The 27,566-nt window shown below is 46.8% G+C and overlaps 1 protein-coding gene across 3 annotated transcripts in view; it reads right to left on the bottom strand.

Moving 5' to 3' along the window:
- LOC136838228 (zinc finger protein 271-like) overlaps positions 1 to 27,566 on the bottom strand; it is a 526,618-nt gene that overhangs the window by 46,016 nt on the left and 453,036 nt on the right. Inside the window, exons 1-2 of one of the 3 annotated variants that reach the window (XM_067103087.1) lie at positions 22,211 to 22,250; positions 12,745 to 12,876 (exon numbers count right to left, since the gene is read on the bottom strand). The exons of 1 other annotated variant lie outside the window; for it this stretch is intronic. The gene's annotated coding sequence lies outside the window, so the exon portion shown is untranslated. Of the gene's footprint in view, positions 1 to 12,744; positions 12,877 to 22,189; positions 22,251 to 27,566 lie in introns of those variants that run through there. One more of the 3 variants, XM_067103086.1, reaches the window with a different exon arrangement.

Below are 27,566 nucleotides of genomic sequence, written 5' to 3'. Positions count from 1 at the left end.
CGAGCCGAGCTGACACGCGAACACAATAGTAACTGGGCAGGCCGGACTTGTCTGCTGTGAACAATTGCTAGTTTCCCGAACTCTAAACTCCTTCGAGGCCAAGGCCCCTCGAGAAGAAGGTTCAAAGGGGAATTCTGTGTCTGCTATCTTGCATGCTCGAACCCTAAAGTTCAAGACACAAGAATGAAGCCCGGCCGAGCAACCGAAGCAGCTGGAGGGCAGTATCGAGACACCTGGCGTCTCGGCACCCAGACACCCGGGCATCTCGGCACCCAGACACCTGGGTGTCCTGGCAACCAGACACCTGGGTGTCTTGGCACTTTCTCGGTGCAACTTGTCAGACACCTGGGTGTCTCCACGAGACTTCAAAAATCACAGCTGCTTTGTTTCCTAATACAGTGAACCCCGGGTGCCCGGATGCATCCCACACACCCGCAAAATAGCTAAAATCTGCAAATCTTAAAACCCCTCTAAAAATACTTAGAACTCCCATTCTGATAGTTTAAACACAGAAAAACCGTGTAAAAATGCATATACCTAAGTATTTTAATAGTTCTATCACAAAAAGTGCATTTATTCATGAAAAGATATGAAAATCAGGAATTAGTGGCTGTGAAAAATTTGTTTTCCTAATAATGGATATGTCCCACAGAAAACCCGCGAGCCAAGCACAGAACCAGTCTTAGTAGATCGAAAGCAGACTTCAGTCTTAGACTGGCTTCCAAGACGAGGGGCGTGGCCTCGAGAGGCCGTCTCTCGCGGCCCCCAAAACGCAAGATCCCACAGGAGAATGCGAATCGGTTCCCGCCCAAGGGCGGGAAGAGCCAACGAGAGAAACTTGTCTCCTGGAAGAGAGTCAGTCCCTTAGAAGTCCCGCAGGACTCCCAAAGTGAATCTCTTCCCTGCTTCTTCTGATGTTCAAACCGACAGGATCGAGACACCAGGCTGAGAACCCGACCGAGCACTGGCAAACACTCGGGGAGCGCTTGCGGTGCTGGCAGGAAGAGGAGCCGAGACACCTGGGTGCCTCGGCCCTTTCTCTTGCACTGCTCCCAAACTGGGCCCAGGAAAATCTCTCCAGACCAGATCGGGATACTCGATATTCCATAGAATCTCGAGCACTCGGAGCGGCTCACGAACGAGCGCCCAAAGCAGCCCCCGTCTTAGAGGCGGAACCTCCAGGACTGGGAACGGGATCACAAACCGAGGTCTGCACACCTGCAGCTTCCGAAACACAAAACCCAGGGCTATGCCAATCGGTTTCCTAACCCGAAGGTTGGGAAGAGCCAACGAGAGACCCACTGCCTCCTCGGAAGGAGGCAGTCCCTAGATGTCCAAGGGCATCAAGGGCAAGAAGCAGCCTTCATCTCCTTCTGCCGACGGAGGTCTGTCCGATTCTCGGGACCCCCTTGGACCTTGGGAGATGAAGGGAAGACGCAGCAGAAGACAAAATCGAAGATAAGATGAAGAAGATGGCAACTACTTCCACAGGGCAGCTTCCTTCACCTCCACTCTGACATCTTCTACAGGATGGTGGACACGAAACATCATAACCTCCAGGGCAGTCCTGCAGGAACACAACGGACACGGCCCAGGACACCACCACCAGGAGAAGCAGCAGGCATGATCAGGACAGCCGATGCAGGAGCTACGGCAGCGGTTCGGAAGGCAAGAGCTACTGCAACGGCCAGGAACATCACTTCAACAGGGCGACTTCCTTCATCTTCACGCCGACATCTTCTACAGGATGGCAGACATCATAACCCCTGGGGCAGCTGGCAGGAACACAAAGGAAGCGGCCCTGGGCACGACCACCAGGAGAAGCGGCAGGCATGATCAGGACAGCCGATGCAGGACCTACGGCAGAGGTTCGGAGGGCAGGAGCTAGTGCAACAGCCAGGAACATCACTTCCACAAGGCGACTTCCTTCCCCTTCACGCCGACATCTACAAGCTGGCAGACACCGTAACTTCCAGGGCAGCTGGCAGGAACACAACGGAAGCGGCCCCAGGCACGACCACTAGGAGAATTAGCGGGCACGATCATGACAGCCGATGCAGGAGCTACGTTAGCGGTTCGGAAGGCAGGAGCTACTGCAACGGACAGAAATGTCACATGAAAGTCACCAGCAGCGACAGGAATGATCAGGGCGGCTGCGGCAGGAGACTAGGAAGAGCAGCCCAGAGACTGTCGTCGAGTTGACAAGAGCATAACACAGGGAACAGCAGGAGTAGATGGGCCACAGGTACGCCGGAGGCAGTGCAACAGCATACATGAAGACCAGCAATGGCAGCGATCGATCCACATCGGCGGGAATAGAGTCAGAATGATCCCGACGTGGAAATATGTCATCTAACCAGGTATTGTGGTCGATCCCGAAGCAACACTGAATGAATGTCAGGACTGTTTCATGCGAGATATCCTTTGATATATCCAGCCAACTACTGTTGTCTGCGATACTCACTGTCAACCTGAAAGAAAAGCAAAGATGATTGGTAGAGGGAGACTCCTCTCGCTACAAGGGGAACTGCCATACGCAACGGGAGGAGGTACTCTACAAGAGGTCGCCCGATCGCTCCCCGCCCGACGAGCGAGCGAAGAGGGCGAAGGAGAGAGATCTACTAAAGGGGAGTAGGAAGAACCTACGGGAAGAGAAAAAAGGATGGAGGGGAAGCCACCAAGGGCGCCGTGGAAGCGGAACTTATCGACGACGGCCGCAACCTCCCACCTGGCCCCGAGTTCTCCATGCGCAGGCGGCGAGCAACACTCAGCATAAGTAGGAAGGAATTAGTGATGCCCCTTATACATGGAGGGCAGAAGCCCAAGAAGGGAACGAACTCTTACGTCCCGATGAATGTAGGGGAGTGAAGATATTACGTCCCAAACTATATCTCCGAATGTACAGGGGCGCCTTCAGTATTTATGTAAAGGGCTGCTGGAAGAGAAGCATTATCACTTGGTTACGCTTCTCCAATAACGCCCTTGGCCGTCAAACCCAAGACACAGCACAGGGAACGACGGCTTATGCAAGGTTATTACAAATCGTGGGTTTGTATTAATAAATATCAAACACACGTATATATAAATAAAAATACAGAAAGATCCCACCGGGATAATAAGAGCTTAACGACAGTCAAGCAGAGAGAACGAAAGCATGTCAGCAACGCATGACAGCCGAAAGCAAACTGGAATGTTTACATCCGGGCAGGCAGGTATCCCCACCTACCTGGCGGTAGTTACTGCCTAACCACCTTGCTCAAGAGTTTAACGGCCGTTTCCAGCCTACGCCTGAAAGTAATTCCTAATGTAAAGGACTGACGGTTTGTATATCGTGTCAGAACAATCGAGTGTGTCAGATCTCCATCCCCTTGAGGGCTAGTATCGAAGGAAAGGTCATGAAGCTTGCCGACTCTCTTTGCCGATGTCAGGTGAGAAAGTCCGTTCTGAAGAGTAGCTCCTACAGAAGAGAGACCCCATCAACAAAACCAACCACAGGAGACAGTCCATTTTGCCCGGGTACCTAGCTGCAGAGGGTACAAAGGTATCCAAATATCTCTGTCGTTGTATGGCGAGAAAAAACTCTCGCTCGCAAGAGATACTGGATAGTCTCCAAGTGTGATGTGACAGACCTTCCACAGCCTGGTGATACCTTCCTACGTGCAGCAGGCATAACAGGTTGTGCCAAGGGGAAATCTCTGTCAGTACTTCGGAAAGTAAGAGCTAGTAGGTCTGGATACCACTTGGCATGTGACAACTTGGAAGCCATCCAGGTCATTCTGAGATTCAGGGTGATCACCTGTTGATCACCTGACGGATCAGACAAAACGGAGGAAAGACACACACCTCGAGATTGTCCATGGGTGTTGGGAGGCATCTTCTATAACTGCCCATGCTTCCAAAATGATAGAACAAAACACCAGCAGCTTCTGTTGCACCGGGTTGCAAACAGATCTATCATTGGTAGGTCCCAAAGATTGGATAATCTTTCCACAATGTCTGGGTGTCGGTACCATGTGTCTATCACTTGACCCTAGAGACTGAACTTGTCTGCCACTGTGTTCTGGTTCCCCAGAATGTACCTGGTTGACAGCTCTACTGAATGTGCTTCTGCCCACTTGTACACTTGCACTGCCAGCATGTGGAGCTGAAGGGAAACCAGTTCCCTCACACTCGACGTATGCCACTAACATGGTATTGTCGTTCATCAACACCATGGCGTAGGACATCACTCGATCCTGGAAGTCTTGTATGGCTAAAATGCTGCCTTGAGTTTCAGAATATTGATGTGGAAGTGTGTGTCATTCTGGTTCCACACCTAAAACAGCAACTCTTCCTGGTGTGCGTCCTGTCATCTAGCCACCAGGCTTAGTCCTTCCTCACTTCCTCTGAGAAAGGGATCAGGAAGAACTGTGCCTCTTGCCGGAGACCAAAACCCCTTCATTCTCCATTGAAGGGAATGAAGGCACAGCTGTCCATAAGGGACCAAATTCTCCATGTACAAGTGGTGACCAAGAATGACTCGTCAATGCTGAGCTGGTTGTTCCTGTCTAGACAGGAATAACCCCGTTGCCTCTCTGAACTTGCTGATACATGAGTCTAAGGCAGGGGTTCCCAATCTGGTACTCACGAGCACCTCTGTGCTCTCTGATGGTCTGGCAGTGCTCTTTCGAAGTTGTTAAAACTGTGCTCACGAGCACTACCTCTTTGTAGGCCTAACTGCCGATTTAAAATACCCTTCCGCCTTTTCATTTTATATATATAAACAATGCTTGCGAATTTCTTTGGCAAACACTGATGAGGCAAATATAGAAAAGCTAGCCAAAGTAGTTCAACATCAGGGTTCTCACTGAATCCACAAACTAGCGGACACGTGTATCACAAAATGATTAACATAATGAGGAATATAACTGATAATAAACAAACGTATGTTTTAGTTTGTTATTGAACAATAAATCTCATTTAGTTAAACATTTTTTAGATATCCATATAATCTGACTTAGTTATTATATTAGTATCAATATAATCTGACTTAACAGTAAACTATTATATAATCATATGTGTCGCTAAAGTACTATAATATCTATGTCATTTATGTAAAATATGTTTGACTGGTGACTGTCAGTAACTCAATAAACATCCAAGGAGTGAAAATTCATCTTTGAATCTTCAATGCAAATAATTTAAAATTTTTGTTACCTTTAGATAAACGTAGACAGTCTTTCACTTACTAATTGTACTGCTTCTTAATTCCCAAACTATCAAATTATTGTGTTGCTCTCATATTTATCCAGAAAACAGGTGGGGGCTCACCGGCTTAGAAAGGTTGAGAGCCCCTGGTCTAAGGGGTAGGCTCTAGCTGCTGCCGAATCCATCAGCATGCCCAGATACTGTACCCTCTGTTTGGGTGTGAGATCAGACTTCTTGACACTGATCTGTACTTCCAGGTTGCGACAGGCATCAAAAAGTCGGTCTCTGTCCTGGAGCCACTGCTCTGAAATGGAACATATTTTCCCTGAGGGTTAATTGGAGGTACTCAAGAGAGGACTGGTGGACGGGTATTCGAAAATGCGCATTCTTAAGTGCTCAAAAAGCATGAAGTCGGACTCCCTGATGGCACCGAGAACTGAACGTACCATTTCCAACTTGAACCGAGTTGGGTGAACGAATCGGTTCAAGGGGAAAGATCCATGACCAGTCTCCAGCAACCCGACATCTTCTCTATGGGAAACAGAGTGTAAAATCCCCAGAGACTGATCTGTCACCACTTCTACAGTGTCTTCTTCAATATCGCCTTCACCTCTTCCCATAGGGCGAGGTTTGTCGGCGAACCGGGAACGTATGTCTGGAAGCGAACTGGAATGTTGGTGAAGGGTGACGGGAACTTAAAGGTTTCCTCTTCATATCACTGCCATGTTGCCCAACGGCTCAACAGATACTCACCACATCAATGGCAGCAGGTGGGGAGGAACAGCATACCTAACATCCTTCCTCCTTCTTACCCTTGGCCCCTTTCCCAGGCCAGGCAGGGAGCTGAATGGAAGGCTGCTGTGCAACCCTTCTTAGCAGGGGCAGAATAAGACTTGGTGTTCCCGGGAGTTGGGGCCTTGGAAGCCTGGGACTTCCTAGGGCCCAAAGAGGAAGAACCAACCTGACCTGAAGGTCAGGCTGCAGTGTCACGCTCTTGGCCACTGCCTCGTGAACAAGCAGATCCCTACTTCCAATCTTCCGCTTGTCCACTGAGGCATCCACCTCTCCTCTAGGAAAGGAACCCAGTACCAGTAAGTTCCTGAGTGTGTACGGAATTTTACCACCTCGTTTAGTTGTTTTCTTTGCTGGGACGATCGGAATGGTTGTTTTCCAGTAAGGGTCGTTTCACCTATTTTCTAGTAAGTTGTACAGGTGAGGTGGCATCTGATGGCCTGTGTCTGACTGCTTCAGTCAGTAAAGATATGGAGACCTGACCAATATTTGGCAGCATGGGGGACCTTTGTACCAGATTTAAAAGTCCATAACAGCAATGTGCTTTGGGACTCAGGACCTGCAAGGTGGAGTACGAGCATGAGGTTCAGCAGTGCCAGCTTCGTCTGGGGAAGCAGCTTCGACTGCTTCGAGAGAATTACTGCTGCTGGCTGGCAGCTTCGGCTGTGTTGCAGTTTCGTCTGCAGTGGCATGTGTAGCTCTGGCTGTGTGCATACTTACAGGAGGTGATCTCATTTGTGTGTCTGCTGTGGGTCACGTTTCCCCCAAGTGCCTGGAATGTCCTGCACTATTTGCTGCAAATGGTTTTCGGACCTAAGGTTTTTGTTTCAGGTGGGTTTTTCTGTTATTTACCTGCGAATGTTTGCTATACTCGGGAGGATTATGATTGTGTTTTCGTGGCATTTTGACTGTTGTTAACTCTGTTGTTTTGATTATGTTTGTTAAAGTATATGGTTCTGTTTTGTCCATGTGTAATATTTTTGACACTTTTGTAATTGTAAGCTTTTTTGTGATTGCCTGTTATTACTATTATTATTATTATTATGATGATGATTTGATATATAATTTTTGCTTTGTTTTGAGGTCCCTGTAAGAGCTGTTCAATCTCTCAAGTGTTTGAAAGGTATGTTAACCCTTAAACGCCGAGCCTCTATTTACAAAAAACGTCTCCGTATGCCGGCGTTCGGTGAGTTAAGCGCCTAAGCGGAAAAAAGTTTTTCAAAAATCACAGCACGCTTAGTTTTTAAGATTAAGAGTTCATTTTTGGCTCCTTTTTTGTCATTGCCTGAAGTTTAGTATGCAACCATCAGAAATGAAAAAATATCATTATCATATATAAATATTGAAATATATGACAGCGCAATAAAAATTTTTCATATATAATTTTATACAAATCGCGCTGAGCAAAACGGTTAAAGCTAACGGTTATTTTGTTTTTCTTTGTATTGTACACTAAATTGCGATGATTTTGGTATATAACAAATTGTAAAACGATCAAAGCAACACACAGAAAATATTATCACAAAATGATGCATGAATTAAGTAACGCGTGGACGTAAAAAATGTTTTTTCAAAAATTCACCATAAATCGAAATATTGTGCTAGAGACTTCCCGTTTGTTGAAAAATGAAGCTAATTGATTGAATATTACTAGACTGTAAGTGTTTTAGCTTACAATTGCAGTTTTCGACCATTTCGGTCGAGTTAAAGTTGACCGAAAAGTCAATTTTTTCTATTTATCGTGATTTATATGAAAATATTTCAAAACTGATAAAAGCTACAACCATGAGTTATTTTCTGTTGTATTCTACATGAAATTGTGCACATTTTCATATATAAAACTTTATGTAACGACTAATGTAAAACGATGCAAACATTACGACAACGTGGCGAAAGAATTTCTGAGATGTTCGGCCGAGTTACATGCGCAGACGTAAGGAAAATGTTTTTTTTTTCAGAAATTCACCATAAATCAAAATATTGTGCTAGACTTCCAGTTTGTTGCAAATGAAGGTACATGATTGAATATTACTAGAATGTAATAGTTTTAGCTTATAATTGCGTTTTTTGACCATTTCGGTCAAGTTAAAGTTGACCGAAGGTTGAAATTTTAGCAGTTATTGTGATTTATATGAAAATATTTCAAAACTGATAAAAGCTACAACCATGAGTTATTTTCTGTTGTATTCTAAATGAAATTGCACAAACTTCCATATAAAAACTTTATGTAACGACTAATATAAAAGGGTTGTATTTCTGCTGTATTTTTTTCAAAAATTCACCATAAATCGAAATATTGTGCTAGAGACTTCCAATTGGTTGCAAAATGAAGGTAAATGATTGAATATTACAAGAATGTAAGAGTTTAAATTGCGTTTTTTGACCATTTAATATAGTCAAAATTGACCGAAGGTTGAAATTTTTCTTAGTTATCGTGATTTATATGAAAATATTTCCAAACTGATAAAATACAACCATGGGTTGTATTTTTGCTGTATTTTACATGAAATCGCGCACATTTTCATATATAAAACTTTATGTAATGGCTAATATTGAACAGTGCAAAATTACGCGGGCGTAAGAAAAAAGTTTTTTTCAAAAATTCACCATAAATCGAAATATTGTGCTAGAGACTTCCAATTTGTTGCAAAATGAAGGTACATGATTGAATATTACTAGAATGTAAGAGTTTTAGCTTACAATTGCGTTTTTTCGACCATTTCAGTCGAGTCAAAGTTGACCGAAGGTTGAAATTTTTTGTAGTCGACGTGCGGTCGTCCCACTTTGCACCCAACAGACAATTTTAGTCGACGTATGATACGTCCAGTAGGCATTTAAGGGTTAAGTAACTGAATTGTTTAATGTAATAAGGTCCTGTTAACATTACAGTAACTCTGCTTCTGATTTACTGACTTTGGTTTGTGTTACCTAATACTGGTTCCCCTCTAAGGAATATTTTATTATTAATGTACTGACTCGGTAATACTGTTTTTCTCGTAATAATTCATATGTTGTGTTGTTTGGCTTTTCATTTCATCTGAAGCTTCTCAGGTTTTCCATTTATATTAATGAATTCTGTTTTGTAAGTAATGGAAGCTGCCAACTGATTTATAAATGTATTTAAGCAATTGTAAATTTTGTGAATAAATTACTAGGGTCTCCCCTTGTTATTATTTAGCCTCTTCCTCCTTTGTCTGCCTCAGCTGCTGCCAGATTTTCTCAGTCCCAATCTTTTTGTGTTTATTCTTTTTATTTTTGTTTTTTATTCTAAAGACCCTGATGAACCCAAAAACAGTTCAGAAGTGCCAATGTCGAACTGGAACCAACAAACCTGGTGACCTGAGTCACGACAGATCTCTCCTCTTGAGCAGCAGGTTTGCCCACAGGTTAGCTGTCTGGAGGGCTAGGTAGGAGATGGCTCTACCTCCAGGCAACATCAGCCTCCTGAATGTGGCTTCCTCGGATTTAGGAGACCCCGAAGAGGAAGAAGCGGTTTTGGCCAGTGCAAGAGACCAGAGATATATTCATGAGACAGTCTGGAATGCTGTCATGGCAGTCGATTCCATAGCCATTGCCTCCTGTTACAACAAGGATAACGCCCTCTGCATGGAGCCTGTCCAGCAACAGACCAGGACACAGGCAAACCAGGTCCGGGTTAACCTGTTTGGTAGGCAAAGGACTCTCCGAGATATTGAAGTATTCTTTTGGCGAGTGAAAGGCTGAGGAGGTGTCTTGCACAACTGGCTAAACCTAAGTGAATTGTCCTGGTCATACACAAGAGAATTCACCTGGTCCAAGACCCCTTCTGCAAGTCGCGACCATGGCAAGCCCATTGAGACTTTGGGTTCCCCAAAAGCTTCGATGGTTGACAAACGGTCCACAGGGAAAGCTGTGGTCTCTTCCTCGATATCATTAAACTGCTGTATCAAACAGATGATCTCTAAAAAAAATCCTCTGCAACTCAGGGGCATCTAAGTCCTGGGGTATAGAGCTCTTGAGCCCTTCCAGGTCACAGTCTTTCTGGGTTACAGTGAACCCCCCATATTCGCGGGGGATGAGTACCGCAACCCCCCCCCGAATAGCTAAAATCTGCAAATACTTAAAACCCCTCTAAAACCACTTAACACTGCCCATTTTGATAGTTTAAACACAAGAAAAACCCTGTAAAAATGCTTATACCTGAGTATTTTAATAGTTTTATCACAAAAAGTGCATTTATTCATGAAAATTACATGAAAATACAGTAACTAGTGAATATTTCTCAGTGAAAAATACTGCGAATGGTCGAATTTTCCGTGAATGATGGCTAGATATGTTCCACAGAGAAACCTGCGAATGCGTGAGTCCGCGAATCATGAGAACACGAATACGGGGTTTACCGTACTCCCTCTGCAGGGGAGAGATGCTCGCCAGTCCCATAGAGATCACTCTACCACTTGAGCATACGACTGGTCTGATCCAAGGACTGTACCTGGAGCGTATGCTCCCATGGTTGGGCTTGGATGGAAGCGTGAACATTCCTGGTCCTGAACCCTAGAACTGTCCAGTTCCAGGTTACTGGAAAACCCTGAGGAGGTGGAGGGGAGTGTTGAGAGATAGATGCCTAGCACCCTTCATGGACTGCTGGAGGCCGAAGACCTGGCAGGTGAGAAAGGTCGTGGGCAGTTGTCAACCTGCAGTGATGACACTGTACAGGTCGAGGAGAGCGGTTCTGTTCACGCGAACATGGAGGGGGGGCTGTCCCAGGAAGAGCGGTCACGGGGGCTGTCCTGAAAACGTGCTACAGTCTCCTTAGAGGCCGGGGCCTTTGCAGTAGAAGAAGACTAGATGGGGGACCTCCTCTTTGCCTTCCCAGGTGAGCGGACCAGTAGACCAGCATCACCATTCCGAAACCCTGGCACTGTTTCTGTGTGGGAATGTGCAGGGGGTGAGTGAGTGTTTGCAAGCTCAGAGCTCACTCTCTCTCTCTCTCGTTGGGCCAGGCCTGGGTCCATAGACTGGGGACCCCTACCAGCACAGGAAATTGACTTCCCAGGACCGGTACTAGTGCCACAGGGGACCATGGAACCCCATGTGGCAGTAGAAGGACCTTTTCCGGCCAGGGAAGGTGACTTCCAGTGACCGGTAGTGGTGACATGGGGGTCCATGGAACCCCATGCACCTGTTGCTCCTGTGACACAGGGATCCGTAGAACCCCGTGCAATAGTTCCCAGGCCTCTAGACTGATTGGGAAAGCAAAAGAGAGATCCCTCAACCTTTTCCATGGAAGAAGGCTGACCATTGGAAGCACTAAGGGCCTTATTACAGCTGGGAGAGACAACCTTCTTCTTCCTTTGCTTGCTAGCATTGGAAGAAGGCGAGAGGCATTGGCACAAAACAAAGATGATGAAGATACTTTGCAACTCTTTCTCTTCAACCTCTTCTTATGGTCGCGGCAGGTCTTTTCAACCAAGGAGTGGAGAATGACATCCCCCAAGGGGAGGAAGTTGGGGGGAGCACTTTGGGGAACTCTACAGGAGGCAGGATCGTAGGAACCACCGGCACAGTGGCGGTCCTAGATCCAGTACACATCGTGACCATAGTTGTGTTACAGTCACGGAATCAGCAGTCACTGAAGGGGCACTAGAGGCCCTCAAGTGCGAGATTAAGCCCTCCACGGAAGGCTCTCCTGGGAGGCCTAGGGAAGGCCATAACCTCCTCAACCCCTTGGGCTCCACCACATTTGCAAGACATGTCAGGTTAAGAGAGCACTCTCCCTTCAGCCCAAGCAATGGAGACCGCTGGCAAACCGTCGTACTGGGTCATCGCCCCCCTACACCGACTCTACTGACGAAGCACTAGGAGACAGTGAAGAGAAGACTGCTCCCTTGGGAGTGGTGACAATAGGTGGCAGTTTGGTTGGGGGCAGGAAGGAATCAAAAAGAACCCTCAGTGTCAAAGGAGGTGTATTGCAAGCCAAAGAAGCTGGGGAAACCCTCTTCTCTCTCTCTCTTCCTTTTCCAGGCAAATTGCAACCATTGTTCTGACAGCCAGACACGATACTCCGACCAAGGGCTAGACTGATTACACGCATTTTCTGCATAAAGTGCAAAGGGTATGATGGGGATCTATCTCAAGAGAGGAGAGGAAGTGATGCAGGGTTTTTCGATGTCAGGGCAACGCCTCACGACACGCGGCTTCCTCTCCTTAGGCTCTGATAAGTCGTGGGTTTGCATTTTATATAAGTATAAGCAAAACAACACCTACACTCATATATCAAGTATTCAAAAACAAAAAAAAAAATGTGGTAAGTCAAACGGTCAGTTGGGCAGAGGAGACGTCTACACTCGATGGCAGCCGAGAGCAAAGTGAGCGCATACCAATGGGTAGGTGGAGCTCCCACCCTTACTGTCGGTAGTTAACTACAGTACCTTGTTTAAAAGTTAAATGGCCATTCCCAGCTCATGCTGCAAGTAATATCCTTAAGTAAAGACCAAAGGTTTGTATTCGTGTAGGAACAATCCGACGTTGCACCGCCAATTACTTATCATTCCGACCTATAACCGTAAGAACGGATATCTGTCGTAACTCATGGACTGCCTGTGCTCCCATATACCAGATGAAGGTTTATATCCTTGTGGGAACAAATGATTTTGTCTTTTCAACTCTGATGGAAGGAGAGTTAAGCCTAAACAGTTAGAATGTTCCTAACCTGAGGAGTTAAACTTCAAACCATACATGAACGACAGTACTCATAAATGTACAAATAATCTTTTAAATACTTACAGGAAAAATAGAATGGGCAGCGATCCTAACACGTTCCCGAGACCAAGAAATGCACTTTCTTTTTAATGATTACTTGAACTTCACTTTCTGAGGACTTCTGACCAAGTCTGCTTTTGGTGCACCATGAATTATCTGCAAGATGAAAAAACTGATCATTATATACTGTACATACAGGAAATGTATTGGATTTACAATAGTATAAAGGCAATAATGTTTTTCTCAATAACAATCAATATATATACTGTACAATGTCCCGGAGACTAAAGCAAGCAGCATACCGCTTTTTTTTCCCCCCCCAGAAATAACGATTTCAGCCCATACCCCTTGTAATGTTCAAGTCTTGATTCTAGAAAATATTGTCCAGGCTAGGCTAAGTTTATGTAGGCCTAGGCTAGTTTTGGAATCAAAACACTACCATTGGTTATGCTAGCCTTAGGCCTAGCTAGCCTCAGATTCTTAATTTCAAGGTCAATTTTACATTTGTAAGTCTATAAAAAATGTAAAATGACAAAGTTTAAAGTATTTTGTATTTTTCCTAACTGTACAAACCTGAGGTCCTTTACATTAGGAATTACTTTCAGCGTAGGCTGGAAACGGCCGTTAAACTCTTGAGCAAGGTGGTTAGGCAGTAACTACCACCAGGTAGGCAGGAATACCCGCCTGCCTGCATGTAAACATTCCAGCTTGCCTTTCGGTCCAGGTTCAGATTGAGGGGTGGCATGAGGTGGGCATAATATGTAATGTAAAGGACCTCAGGTTTGTATAGTTAGGGAAAAATACAGTTTACTTTCAAAAACTGTGATTTGTTCCGACACGATATACAAACTGTCAGTCCTTTACATTAAGTAAACTCACTGGTTGGAGGGAGGAATCTGAGTGAGTCTCCTGAACTGACGAGTTCTGCACACCTGGGTTACTCCTCCTGATCGAAAGAGCGAGGAGGGGTACTGTGCCACTGACATACTGATCAGAGTGTAGGAACTGCAAGATCAAATGTCAGATACTGGACCTTTCCACATGAGTGAGGAAACGTAGCTCCTACGAAATAGGCTGGAAGGATCTTGGGTCGGAGGCAGTAAGGAAAAGCCGAGATAGGGTTCCCTTATTGCCAGTCTCTCCTTCCTCCCTTGCTAGAGGAAGGAGCAGAATTGCTTCTATGATTCTATAAGAAAAATAGAACGGGTGCTCAATGTGTAGTCTTACCGCATCAGTGCCAGATCCACCAACTATTGGTTCGAGTCCTATTCTCATCCCGAAGCCAGGAGAAGTTGGAGGACCTTCTCACTTCCAGAACCAACACCTTAGGCAAGATGCCAGTCATCCTCTTGAAGGAGCCTTCTAAGACAAACCAACATCTTGAGCAGCCAGATGGCTACTCATCCAAGGAAAACTCTTGAAGGGCCTGTGGGCAAGACAACACAACAAGTGTGTGGTCTAGAGACCACGACTTGCTTCCAGACCAACAGACACTTCCAGAATGCAAGGAATGGACCAAGTCATTGACTTCATGAGCTCTCAGGTGGAAAGTACTGGTATCATCGTTGCCAGCTGCTGAGTACCTCCTTTGATCGCTACACAAAGCCAGGAGAAAGATGTGTCATAGACACTTCTTCCTTGGGAGAGACAGTACTAGCAAAAACGTCGACAACATCCAGGTTAGGAATGTCGAGCCTTTTCAGAAAGTACCACAGCTCCCTAATAGAACAAAGTAACGAATGATCTGGATCATCGCCACAAAGTCCAAGGAGGAGGGGAACAAGAAGGACTCGAACCTGACAGTTGATGCCAATGGATTTAGAGTCCACTTACAACATCCGAGAAGGAGTCGGGGTATTGATCCCCATCCACTGTTCTTCCATCTTCTATGCCAAGGCAGATCTCTATCCGACGAGTCTCGTAAGGGCGCGTACAGAGCATGGGACAAGAACCCTAAATGAGTCACATGCCACCCAGGGAACAGTTCCCTGAGACAGCACGACTGAAGAAGCTTCTCGCCCGTAGCTGAGTCTCGACTGAGAAGAGGGCTACTTCAGATAGAAGACTAGGTTGCAAGGGCCTACGTTCTTCACAAATGAAAGGGAGAGAAGCAACCCTCAGCAGAGAACACGAGGGAGTCCAGACTTGAAGAGCGACTCTGACCTGAGAAGGAGTTCCGCAACGACACCCGCCAGCGAAGATGGCTCCAGTCCCTGGGAGCGTTGCAGAGGTCTTCAAGTGATATCCAGCTACAGTCGCTGCTGCTCAGAGAGAAACCCTGTGCTTGCAAGGGAAGCTGGAAGGTCTCCCAGTCCCAAACACACTGGGATGTACTGCCTCAACAAATGCTTCTTGTGTAGCTGCTACAGGAGGTTGGGTCAAGCAGGACTCTTCTCAATGCCTCGGCTATCAGGTCAGGCAAGAGGCAAAGTTTTCTAGTATTTGTCTGTAACTCGGAGGGAGCAATGCTTGAGAACACCTAGCGAAACAGAATCCATAAGTAGACACAAGATGTGAGGGGAATATGCAAGCATATTCAAAGGTTCCTTCAATCAAGCATTAGCCTAACTCTTTCCTCATACTTCGAAGAGGAAAGAAAGACAGAGGAATGGAAGCAGACTTCCCTTCTCTGCCATGGGGAGGCTTCTGCAAGATGACAGGATACTGAGACAATTAGCTCTAGGCCGGGCTGGCATAGAAGAATTGTTGAGACCTAAGGGAAATAGATACTTCTCCTGAAGGAATCCATTCCCAGGTCTCGGCAATGTCGCTGCCAGCTCCAGAGACTTGATAAGTATCATTTCATCCAGGAACCTGCAGTAGGAGAACTTCTTCCTGGTCGATACTTCTTTCTCTCTTCCCTCCTCCCTTATGGGAAAGAGGGTGGAAAGAGACACAGTCATGCGCACTTTCCTGGAAGGGTAGGGGAGGGCTATGTTCCACAATCTTCTATTGGAGCCTGGGACTTCTTAGGAGTTGAGGAGGGGCTGGCTTGAACTCGAGGTCAAGTCGAGATAACTGAGACACAAAAGTCTTGACCATTCTCCAAAGGACAAGGCAGTGCACTAGTACAAACCTTGATTACCACGGTATCTGGCAAATCTCTGCAAGAGAAAGGCAGAACCAAGTAAGGTTCGTTCCTAAGGGTCGAGCCAACTCGGGACTTACGAAACCAGAGATCCGAATTGGGACAAAGTCCTTCTTCTTAGCACCAGAACTGCCCACAGAACTGCAGTTGGCAAGACCCTCTAAGACCAGAAGAATTCATATAGAATTCGTATTCTGTCAAGGCAGGAGAGAAGCTTGGTGTCTCGACCTGAATGAACTCCTTCTCTGAAGGAGAGTTCATCTGATCGAGAATGCTCTCGCAAGCAAGGACCGCGGCAGCCCCCGACACTCTCGGCCCCTCGGGAACTGCAAGGGTTGCGAGTGATGAAGATTATTCATTGGGGGAGTCGCGGTCCTGTCCCGGGGATCCTAGTGCCAACGAATCGGTGCAAAGTTCTCCGAAAAACGAGGGCGATCGTAACTTGAAGAGGAAGACCCTTGCTGCTTCCGAAGCATGAAACTTCTGTACCTCTCCCCTTGGAGGGAGCCTTGACAGATCCCATGAAACCCTCCTCAGCTACGTGGTTGTACTACAAGACAATCGGGGGACCAACACCCAAAGGACTCCAGGAAGCCAAACTCCGAAGAGCTCTCTCTGTCCGTCTCGTGACTCTCGGGACAACCGAGAGGAAAAGAAAACAGGTGAGGAGAAAGTACCCCTACCTGTCCTGCCAGTAAGACCAGCAGGAGAGATGGACCGTGAGTGATAATCAACTGAAGGAGATTACTGCTACACGGGGGAAGAAGAGCGCTTGTGCCATGGCAAAGCGCTTTCCTGGGAAGAGCAAAAAGTTCACTCGAACAGAGCCAAGAACTCAATTCGGAAAAAACCAAGTGGGGCCGAGCCGAGCTGCACCGAGCCAAGCCAATCACATGAACGCGATCCAGACTGGGAGGTATACGGTGGACTGGGGGTAGGAGGGGCGAGCCAAGTCGAGCCATGTCAGTCTCACAAACGCAACCAAGGGCTGGCCGGGGCAAGCAAGCCGAGCCAGTCTCATAAGCGCGACCAGGGGTCGAGCTGAGCCGAGCCCATTCGCGCAAACATAATCGGGACTGGACAGCGCGGAACTCGTCTACCATGAACTATTGCTAGTTTCCCGAACTCCAAACTCCTTCGAGGCGGAGGCACCTCGATAAGAAGGTTCAAATGGGAATTCTGTGTCTGTTACCCTGCATGTTCGAACCTTAAGGTTCAAGACACAAGTATGAAACCCAGCCGAACAACTAAAGCAGCTGGCATCTCGGCACCCAGACACCCAAGTGTCTCGGCACTTACTCTCGTCCTGTGCCTCTCGTCAGGAGAACGCTCGTGATTCATAGAATTCGAGCTACCCACGAGACTCCCAAAAATCGGGAGCAGATGCTTTCTGTTTCTCTTCTGATCTCTTGATCAAAAGGGCCAGGCACAGAACCAGTCTTGGGCACAGACTTCTAGGACTGGCAACGAGGGCGCAGCCTCGAGAGGCCGCGCTCTCACGCCCACGAAAGCCAGACCCCACAGAAGAATGCGAATCGGTTCCCACCCAAGGGTGGGAACAGCCAACGAGAGAAACTTGTCTCCGGGAAGAGAGTCAGTCCCTTAGAAGTCCCGCAGAACTCCCGAAGGGAATCTCTTCCCTGCTTCTTCTGGTGTTCAAACCAACAGGATCAAGACACCAGGCTGGGAACCCAACTGAGCACTGGCAAGCACTCGAGGAGCGCTTGTGGTGCTGACAGGAAGAGCTGAGACACCTGGGTGCCTCGGCCCTTTCTCTTGCACTGCTCCCGAACTGGGCCATGGAAATACTCTCCAGACCAGATCGGGATACTTGATATTCCATAGAATCTCGAGCACTTGGAGCGGCTCGCAAACGAGCACCTGAAGCAGCCCCCATCTTAAAGGCAGAACCTCTAGGACTGGGAAAAGGATCGCAAACCTATGTCTGCGCGCCTGCAGCTTCCGAAACACAAAACCCAGGGCTGTGCGAATCGGTTTCCTAACCTGAAGGTTGGGAAGAGTCAATGAGAGACCCATTGCCTCCTTGGAAGGAAGCAGTCCCTAAACGTCCAAGGGCATCAAGGGGAAGAACCAGCCTTCCTCTCCTTCGGCCGACGGAGGTCTGTCCGATTCCCGGGACCCCCTTGAACCTTGGAAGAGGAAGGGAAGAGGCAGCAGAAGACGAAATCAAAGACAAGATGAAGAGGACAGCGGCTACTTCCACAGGGCGACTTCCTTCTCCTCCACTCCGACATCTTCTACAGGATGGTGGACACGAAACATGGTAACCTCCAGGGCAGTCAGGCAGGAACACAACGGAAGCGGCCCAGGACACCACCACCAGGAGAAGCAGCAGGCATGATCAGGACAGCTGATGCAGGAGCTACGGCAGCGGTTCGGAAGGCAGGAGCTACTGCAACGGCCAGAAACGTCACTTTCCACAGGGCAACTTCCTTCACCTTCACTCCGGCATCTTCTACAGGATGGCGGACATCGTAACCTCCGGGGCAGCTGGCAGGAACACAACAGAAGTGGCCCCAGGCACAACCACCAGGAACATCACATGAAAGTCACCAGCAGCAACAGGAACAATCAGGATGGCTGCGGCAGGAGACCAGGAAGAGCCGCCCAGAGACTGTTGTCGAGTTGACAGGAGCATAAAACAAGGGAACAGCAGGAGCAGATGGACCACAGATATGCCACAGGCATTGCCACAGCATACATGAAGGCCAGCAATGACAGCGATCGATCCACATCGGTGGGAACAGAGTCAGAACGGTCCCGACATGGAATTATGTCATCCAGCCAGGTATTGTGGTCGATCCTGAAGCAACACTAATGAATATCGGGACTCCTTCATGCGAGATATCCCCTGAGATATCCAGCCAACTACTGCTGTGTCAGCGATGCTCATTGTCAACCTGAAAGAAAAAGCAAAGATGATTAGAGAGGGAAACTCCTCTCACTACGAAGGGAATTGCCCTATGCAGCGAGAGGAGGTACCCAAGAAGAGGTCACCCGATGCCACCCCCGCCTTGGTCTTCGCCCAACGAGCGAGCGAAGAGGGCGAAGGAGAGAAAAGACGAACCTACGGGGAGAGAAGAGGATGGAGGGGAGGCCACCAAGGGCGCCGTGGAAGCATAACTTACAGACGACGCCTGCAACCTCCCACCTGCCCCGCAACTTTCTAAGTGCAGGCGGCGAAACAACACTCAGCACATGTAGGAAGGACGTAGTCATGCCCTTGTACACAGAGGGCAGAAGCCCAAGGAGGGAACGAACTCTTACATCCCGATCAATGTAGGGGAGCGAAGACATTACGTCCCAATCTGATACTTCTGATTGTACAGGGGAATGCCTTCAGTATCTACATAAAGGGCTACTGGAGAGAAGCATTACCTCGGTTACACTCCTTTAAATACGCCCTTGGCTGTCAACCCAAGACACAGTGCAGGGGGGACGATTGCTATGCAAGGCTATCGCAAATCGTGGGTTTGCAATAATAAATATCACACGTAATATATACAGGTACACAAAAATACATTAAGATCCCACCGGGATAATAAGAGCTGAACGACAGTCAGGCAAGGAGATCCGAAACCACGTCTGCAACGCATGACGGCCGAAAGCAAACTGGAAAGTTTACGTCCCGGCAGGCGGGTATTCCCACCTACCTGGCGGCAGTTACTGCCTAACCACCTTGCTCAAGAGTTTAACGGCCGTTTCCAGCCTATGCTGAAAGTAATTCCTAATGTAAAGGACCGACGGTTTGTATAGTGTGCCAGAACAATGTCCAAACATCAACTGAGCCTAAGAACAGCCCACGTGTTCCAACTACGACCACGGCCAAAACAGTAACCGACTGTTGGGGGTCTTCGCTCCCCCTGCCAGGCCAGGGCACGGAGACCTAAGTAAGGTTAGGAGGGCGAGATCAGGTTAGGTCAGGACCTGGCACTCTAGGAACGATAAGGTTTGTTAACCAACACGTAAGAAGGGTAGAACTGTGGGGTTGCTCCGCATGGGGTATTACCTTGGAAATTGACTTTTCCTGTACATCGCTTATTAACAATTCACAGTTATTTGTTGGCGGTCGACTGCATTTAACGTGGTAATTAACATCAGAACTGATACGTTATTGTATGCTGCCCATCCTGGAAGGCTATTGTGCAGCGCAGTGTTGGAGGGGAATGAATGAATGATTTTAAGTTATCAGGCGTCGTGACTTCTACGGTCATTGACGCCGATGTTAATTAAAGGACTGCATAGTGTAGTATATTTATAATATAATTAAAACTTGTAGGAAACAAAATTATATCTTATGTAGAACTCCAGCTTCTAAAATATATTTGAAAATGCCATTACAGCATCATACATTACACCCTCTCCAAGCATCTTGGCAAGGATGTACCCACCATCCCCATCCGTTTTTGCTAAAAAATTAAACGTCCGAGCTAAGTCACGGACTACGGCCCCCCAGCTTCGATCTAAACCGGAAAAACCGGAAAATCGTCGAAAATCGTCAAAAATCATAAGAAAACCTTCCTTTTAATGCTCTGGGTGCATTGAAAACGACGTAAACTGCATTATTATTGAGTTTTACATCAAAAAAACCTTCAAATTATGATTATTCTGCCGTTTTGGGGCCAAATTTCTTCCGTCGGATCGGCGTCACGACGCGTCGTAACCCCGAACATGCGTCCGTAAGCGGGAAATAATTTCTGATGAATATATTTGAAAAGCGTCGTAACCTCGAACGTCGTGGCGGAACCGTCGTAAACCGGGGACTGCCTGTACTGGGTTGGGTTAAGTTAGGGTATGTTAGGTTAGTATGGTTCCTTTTACAACAGGCTTGCTTAGCCAATCCCTTCTTGAACATAAGGCTCCCTCATGACTGTGGCAATTGACGTTTTCCTATGTTATTTTACTTGCGTTACGAGAATTTAAAGTAATATTTCGTCGGCCTGCTGTAACTAAACCGGAATTGACCTTTGAAGACTACACGACAGGGCAGATCTCAGCCGGCACTCCGCGGCGAGCCCCCACCCCCCCTCCGTAGCTAATTCGGCAAAATTGTAACCAGTAAACACCCCTAAGGTACGTTAGGTTGATATTTTCAGGGTGTTTACTGGTTACAATTCTGCCGAATTAGCTACGGAGGGGGTGGGGTTTGCTCGCCGCGGAATGCCGGCTTAGATCTACCCCATCGGCAGTGTAGTCTTCAGAGGTCAATTACAGTCGAGTTACATAGGAAAACGTCAAACGCCACTAGATTCTTGTGTCCATAACAACAAAAACGCGTTGCCATCCGGTCCATAACAACAGCGCCCGATCGGTTTCCCCACGCCCCCCGACCCAAAAGCCCCTGTTCCCAAAGGGTCCCCAGGGTAGATGTGAGGTTAATCACGACTGAAGGACAATAAACACCACCACCAACGCCAAAACGCTCAGGAAAAATCCATTTCCAAGGTGACAGTCTGTGCGGAGTTACCTTCTACTTTTAGAGTAAGGTACGTTAGGGTACACTCAGTAAAGAAGACTAGAGGTGATGAGAGAGTCATGATTGATATGGTACGGGCATTTTACCATAAGGTACATTAGGGTATTTAAAGACACCGATAAGAGAGTCATGATTGATTAGGGGCATTTTACCATAAGGTACATTAGTAAAGAAAGACAGAGGTGATGAGAGAGTCACGATTGATATGGTACGGGCATTTTACCATAAGGTACATTAGGGTACACTCAGTAAAGACAGAGGTGATAAGAGAGAGTCACGACTGATATGGTACGTGCATTTTACCGTAAGGTACATTAGGGTACACTCAGTAAAGAGATGATGATGAGGTGATAAGATGGGCATTTTACCATAAGTCATGATTGATATAAGAGAGTCACGACTGATATGGTATGCGTGCATTTTACCGTAAGGTACATTAGGGTACACTCAGTAAAGAAGACAGAGGTGATAAGAGAGTCACGATTGATATGATTTTACCGGGTACGGGCATTTTAGAGGTGATAAGGGAGTCACAATTGATATGGTACGGGCATTTTACCGTAAGGTACATTAGGGTACGCTTAGTAAAGACAGAGGTGATAAGAGAGTCATGATTGATATGGTACGGCCATTTTACCGTAAGGTACATTACGGTACGCTCGGTACAGAAGACAGAGGCGTCGACTGAGTGGAGGGGGAGGGGGGGGGGTCAGTAAAACGAGAATTAAGAAAGCCACCAACAACCTACACCTTTGAGTCCGTCCCCCCCCCCAAAAAAAACCCCTGGTCTCCCAACGACAAGCCCCCCCCCCCTTCCCCTTAGTACCGTTTGCTATACTTCCTCTAAAACACAACCACAATCACGACATGGAACAATTAATAACCGAAAACACGCCGTGACTGACACGTAATCGAAGGCGCCGAGTGGCAGTAGTAGTAGTAGTTGGCGGGAGTTGCCTTTGAAACGGCTCCTCCTCCTCCTCCTCCTCCCCCTCCTCCTCCTCCCTCGCGTTTTACTCCTCCTTTGTTTGTGCTTAAGTTTTGTGTCTGTGTGAGGCCATAAATCTTTTATTATAAATTCTTTCCCCCCTTCCTCAGCAGGTCTGTAAATGAAAGTATATTAGCCAGCAATTCCTCTTCGTTTTCCTGATGTGGATGTTGCAATGTTGCACAAAACTGTATCTCTTTCTGATGTCCATATACGTGCTGGACAGTAGAGTAAGAAATGTTCTTCTAAGTTTTCATTTTTGTTCCTCACAGCACAAACATTTTGTATCTTCTTCCAATTTGAGCCTGTTCCTATCATTTAATTCTAGCCCTACTGGTGTTGTGTTTTCTGGGCTATCAGCCCTTAGATTTCTTTATGTTGTCTGTCATTCATTTCTCTGTCATTCATTTCTTTCCTTCCCGGTTAATTTATTAATTCCTTTAGCTGCTTACTTTTAAGTGATTCAATTTTACTTAAGTTTATGTTTAATTCTTTCATATACTCTCTCTCTCTTTCCCTTGCAGAGTCCAAGGTCTCTATCTCATGACGTCTTTTTATTTATTTGCTCATAAATATGCCCGTGGATTGCTGTTGGTTTTAGTTCTTATCTTTTATGATAGTATGTCAGCTATAATTGTAATTTTGCAAAGTGCAAAGAAATTTTAGCAGAAACGTCTCAAAAAAAGTTACTGCATCTTCCCGTCTCAGTAAATCACGTAAATATTTTACAACAATTATAATCAGAATTTGTTCCTGGTTTTAGTTCTTATCTGTTATGATATTGTGTGAGCTGTAATTATAACTTTACAAAATAAAATAAAAATAAATTACAGTATTAGGAAAACTTGCATAACGTTGTAAAATTAGCGTATTTTTACGAGTATCTTGGAAAAGAGGCCCTGCACAGGGTTGTATTCAACTTTCCGTGGAAGGCACAGAAATTTTTTGAGGATTTGTTTCTTAAACCATGTCCATTTGCATATCATCATCTTGCCATCGAAGTGTTTTTTTCTTAAATTGGCCAACCTTAAAGTCTGGCCCGTTTTGGGGTGTGCTTCATATATGTTTAGCCCGTCCCTTGAGGGTTAAACCGGCTGTTCTGCCAGTCCTCTTTTAAGGTTGGTGCTTTGTAAGAACAGTCTGAACAGAACTGGTTTCATCTCGCCTGGCCATCATGGTTAAGTATACCTTAGTTTTACCAGACCATTGAGCTGATTAACAGCTCTCCTAGGGAGGGCTGGACCGAAGGATTAGACTTATTTTACGTGGCTAAGAATTGGTTACCTAGCAACGGGACCTACAGGTTAATGTGGAATCCGAACCACATTATACCAAGAAATGAATTTCTATCACCAGAAATAAATTCCTCTAGTTCTTCGCTGGCCGGCCGGAGATTCGAACGCGTGCCTAGGAGAGTGCTATCCGAGTACGATATCGACCCATCCCATGAGGAACTACTGTATTTTCCTAAACCTAATAGCCTGTACTTGTGATTACAGTCCGTTAGTCCGAAGACCCGATAGTCCGAAGGTCCGATAGTCGACCCATTCCATGTTTACTGGAACTTTGCCGTATTTTGGAGGGTGGGGGCTGAAACCTACTATCGGGCCTTCTGACTTTCGGACTTCGGACCTTCGGACTTCGGGCCTGCTGACTTTCGGGCTAAACCTTCGGATGACTTCGGACTATCTCACCGTACTTGCCTAAAATGATGCTGCTGAGGGGAAGAAGAAGCAGTAGGAATAATGGTAATAAACTGGATTTGCCTTTGAAGCAGCTCCATTGCTAGTTCTTTTCCTCCTTTGCTTGTGTTTGTTGAAGATTATAGTCTCTGTAATACCATACATCTTTTACCAGTTCCTTCCTATTTTCAATTTCTTCTTTTGGCAGATCTGCAAATAGGATGTTAGCAGACCATTCCTCTTTATTTTCTTGATAAAGTAAGGGAAGTAGGCGCGCAGGTTCAACCACGTGGCCTACCCGCCAATGAATCACACCACACCTCGAAGAAAGTGGCATGCAGTTGACACAAGACAATGTTTTTAGTGAATATCTCCGATGCTGTTATATTCGCCTCCTTGATATTGTACCAGTTTATGTATCAAAACACCATTCATTTAGCTATCTACATAGATTTCACAGTCTTATGTTTTATACTTATATAATTGTATGTTTGCCTCTGTGAAAAAACAGAGGACTATGCTGATTCCCTTTTCCTCACCTGTCAAAGGTTGGGACTGCATTAAAGCTCACAAGGGTTTGTGACTTGTGTGAATTTTAGATGAATATATCAGTTATAACCTGACCTATGGTTTTGCTTAAACTTCACTCTCACACTGGTGACCCCAGAGCAACACCAGTTGTCTTGTCTAGGTATAAGCTTATTGATACCTAGATGAAGCCACCTCACGAGGGGAGATAGGACTCGCATGAGTACCTGCGGGGCAGTGGAGAGACCGAAACACAGCACGAAACTGGAAGACTCTGCCCCTCAAAAACAAATCTCAGTTATTTCCTGGACTTCAGGATGTACTGGAATGTGGAAATATGCATCCTGCATGTCAAATGTTATCATCCAGTCACCCTGCTGGATGGAGGCTAACACTTACTGATTTGTCTCCATTTTGAACTTCGTCTTCTGTATGTACAAGTTCAAAGCACTTACATCGAGGACAGGTCTCCATCCCCTTGATGACTTGGGGACCACAAACAAGCAGTTGTAGAATCCTCTTGAAGTCTGGTCCTCCGCTACTTCTATGGCCCTTTTCCTTAGGAGAGATGACACTTCCTCTGTGAGAGCTATGAACTGCTTGGAGCCCTGCTAGTATGCCATCAATGCGATCAGCAAATTCACGAGAGGAGGGTACTCCAAGAAAGGGATCGAGTAACCGTCTTTGGGAACCTTGTCCATCTAAAGTTCTGTGCCTCTGGTACTCCACCTCTTCCAGAAGAGGGAGTCTGGTCCTTGCAGGTGCACGAAGGATAGGGAAGTCATTTTTTTTGGTAGAGGTCTGGCTGAGGTCCTCTTGATGGTCCTTGCGGAGAAACACACCTTGGAGCGGGGTCTCGAGAAACTCTGTCTGCCCCTCCCCACTCCCCTGAAAGGGATGCTGCTGCAGAGGAGAGACAGATTTAACAAAAAAGGCAGAAAGATCCTCGGGTGCTTCAGTGACTGTGCAAGCAGGTCTTGGGTCGATTTTTTCTGCAAATAGGTCCCAATCTCCTCAGCTGCTGATTGAGGGAACAAATACTGTTTGTCCAAGGGAGAGTACAAAAGCACAGACTTCTGGACAGATGTCACTCCTTTCGTGGTGAAGGAGCACCACAACTCCCTCTTCTTCAATACTCCGATGGCGAAAAGACCCACTACTTCAGAGGAGCCATCCCTCACTGCCTTGTCTGCACAGGATACCCTGTCCAGCCAATCCACTGAAAAGTCAGTCACTAAAATGTCGTGATCTTCAACTTTCCTAGCGAGTGCTCCTATCAACCAGTCCAGAAAGCTAAACACTTCCAGTACTTTGAACAAGTGCTTCACAAGGTGGCTGAACTGCGATGAAGCGAAGACAACCTTAGCCGATGAAAATGCCGAACATCAAGCCGAGCCTATCAAACCTGAGAAGTCACCTTGGGAGGAGGCAGCACCTCCCCAGGATGGAGCTTCTCCAGTCGAGTAGAAGAGATGACCTCCTGGGCGTCAGTCTTGCAGGGGGAAAGGCAAAAGCAGCCTTCCCTTGCTCCCTCTTCACAGACAACCAATCCTCTACCTCCTTGAGTGCCTTTCTTGCAGATGAAGAGAGCCATCTTAGGTAGGCGCAAACTAAAAAAAAGTTAAGTATATGTTAGAGTAACCAGACCACTGAGCTGATTAACAGCTCTCCTAGAGAGGGCTGGCCCGAAGGATTAGATTTATTTTACGTGGCTAAGAACCAATTGGTTACCTAGCAACGGGACCTACAGCTTATCGTGGAATCCAAACCACATTATAGCGAGAAATGAATCTCTATCACCAGAAATAAATTCCTCTTATTCTTCATTGGCCCGTCGGAGATTCGAACTCGCGGCCAGCAGAGTGCTAGCTGAGAACGGAACCCGCTCGCCCAACGAGGAACTGAATCCGCTTGGTTTCTCATCAGAAAAGTGGAAGCGGGTGACACTGGAACAGCTGGTTGGAAGTGAAAGGGAAGGTTGCCAACAAATACCTCATCAGGGAAGCATACGCTGTAGGAGGAGGCTCTTGTACTACTTCTTCTTCTGCTGAAGAAACAGGAGACAATGCGAGGTCTTGAGAAGGCTTATGTGAAGTGGGGGCCCTATGAAGTAGGCCCAGTACATCTTCTAACTGCTTCTTCATATGAGCGAAAGAAGGATCTTCAGGCATGAGAGCAGGTGAAGAAGATGAGGGTGGGAGTTCAGTAGACGTTGGGCGGTCAGTTGGCGCCAGGCGCCCAGATGGCACCGAGCGCTTGTAAGTTGGTGCCGAGCTGGCTCAAGGCGGGCGCTCAGAAGAATGAGGCAGGCGCACTGGAGTCTGAGACAGGCATTTTAGAGTATGAGACGGGCGCTCGAAGACAGGGAGGTGCTCTGGCGAACAATCTAGCCACTCATGTGGGCGCCCAGAAGAAGAAGAGCATTTCTTAGAAGAGCGCTTAGGAGTTGAGCACTGAAGTTCTGCACGAGATTGCTCGGGCAAATGGCAAATGGGGCTGCGCCACATACTGCAACCTGGTTGCGGGCTAGCAGAAGGAACTCTAGCACGCTTTGGTGAAATGGGAGAGGCCTCTCTTCCATGACATCTCTTCAAGGGACGAGTTTCTCCTGGGAAGCACCAAAAATGCCTCTTATTCACACTGGAGTCACTATCGGAGTCAGATGATAACTGGTGGGCGCTCACTGTGACGCCTTTCCAACGGATGTCAGAATTACGAAGCACTGAGTCGGATGAGGGGCCAACTGTCCGTGGGCAAACCCCGCTAACCTCCTTTGGACTTCTGGTATGTCTACTCCCAGGATCAGGGGAATGTGACAGTGACCTTCATCTGGCAGTGTCAGTGAGACGGACAGCCACCTCCTCCACTGGCACTGACACTGGCACTTGCACGGGCATTTGCTTAATACTCTGTACTTTGTGCATGAGGACCTCAAGTGATTCACCCAACTTTGACACAGTATTAACTACAAAATCGAATTTGCAATCAAACTTACTCTCGAGGCTGGCTATGGCATCAGGTTCGGAATAGGAATAGGAGTTGATGGAGAATTATTAGGAGGAC

Source organism: Macrobrachium rosenbergii, unplaced genomic scaffold (assembly GCF_040412425.1).
Source record: "Macrobrachium rosenbergii isolate ZJJX-2024 unplaced genomic scaffold, ASM4041242v1 282, whole genome shotgun sequence".
Lineage (NCBI taxonomy): Eukaryota > Metazoa > Arthropoda > Malacostraca > Decapoda > Palaemonidae > Macrobrachium > Macrobrachium rosenbergii.
The sequence above is the reverse complement of the archived record's forward strand: the minus strand, read 5'-3'. Positions and strand labels throughout refer to the sequence as shown.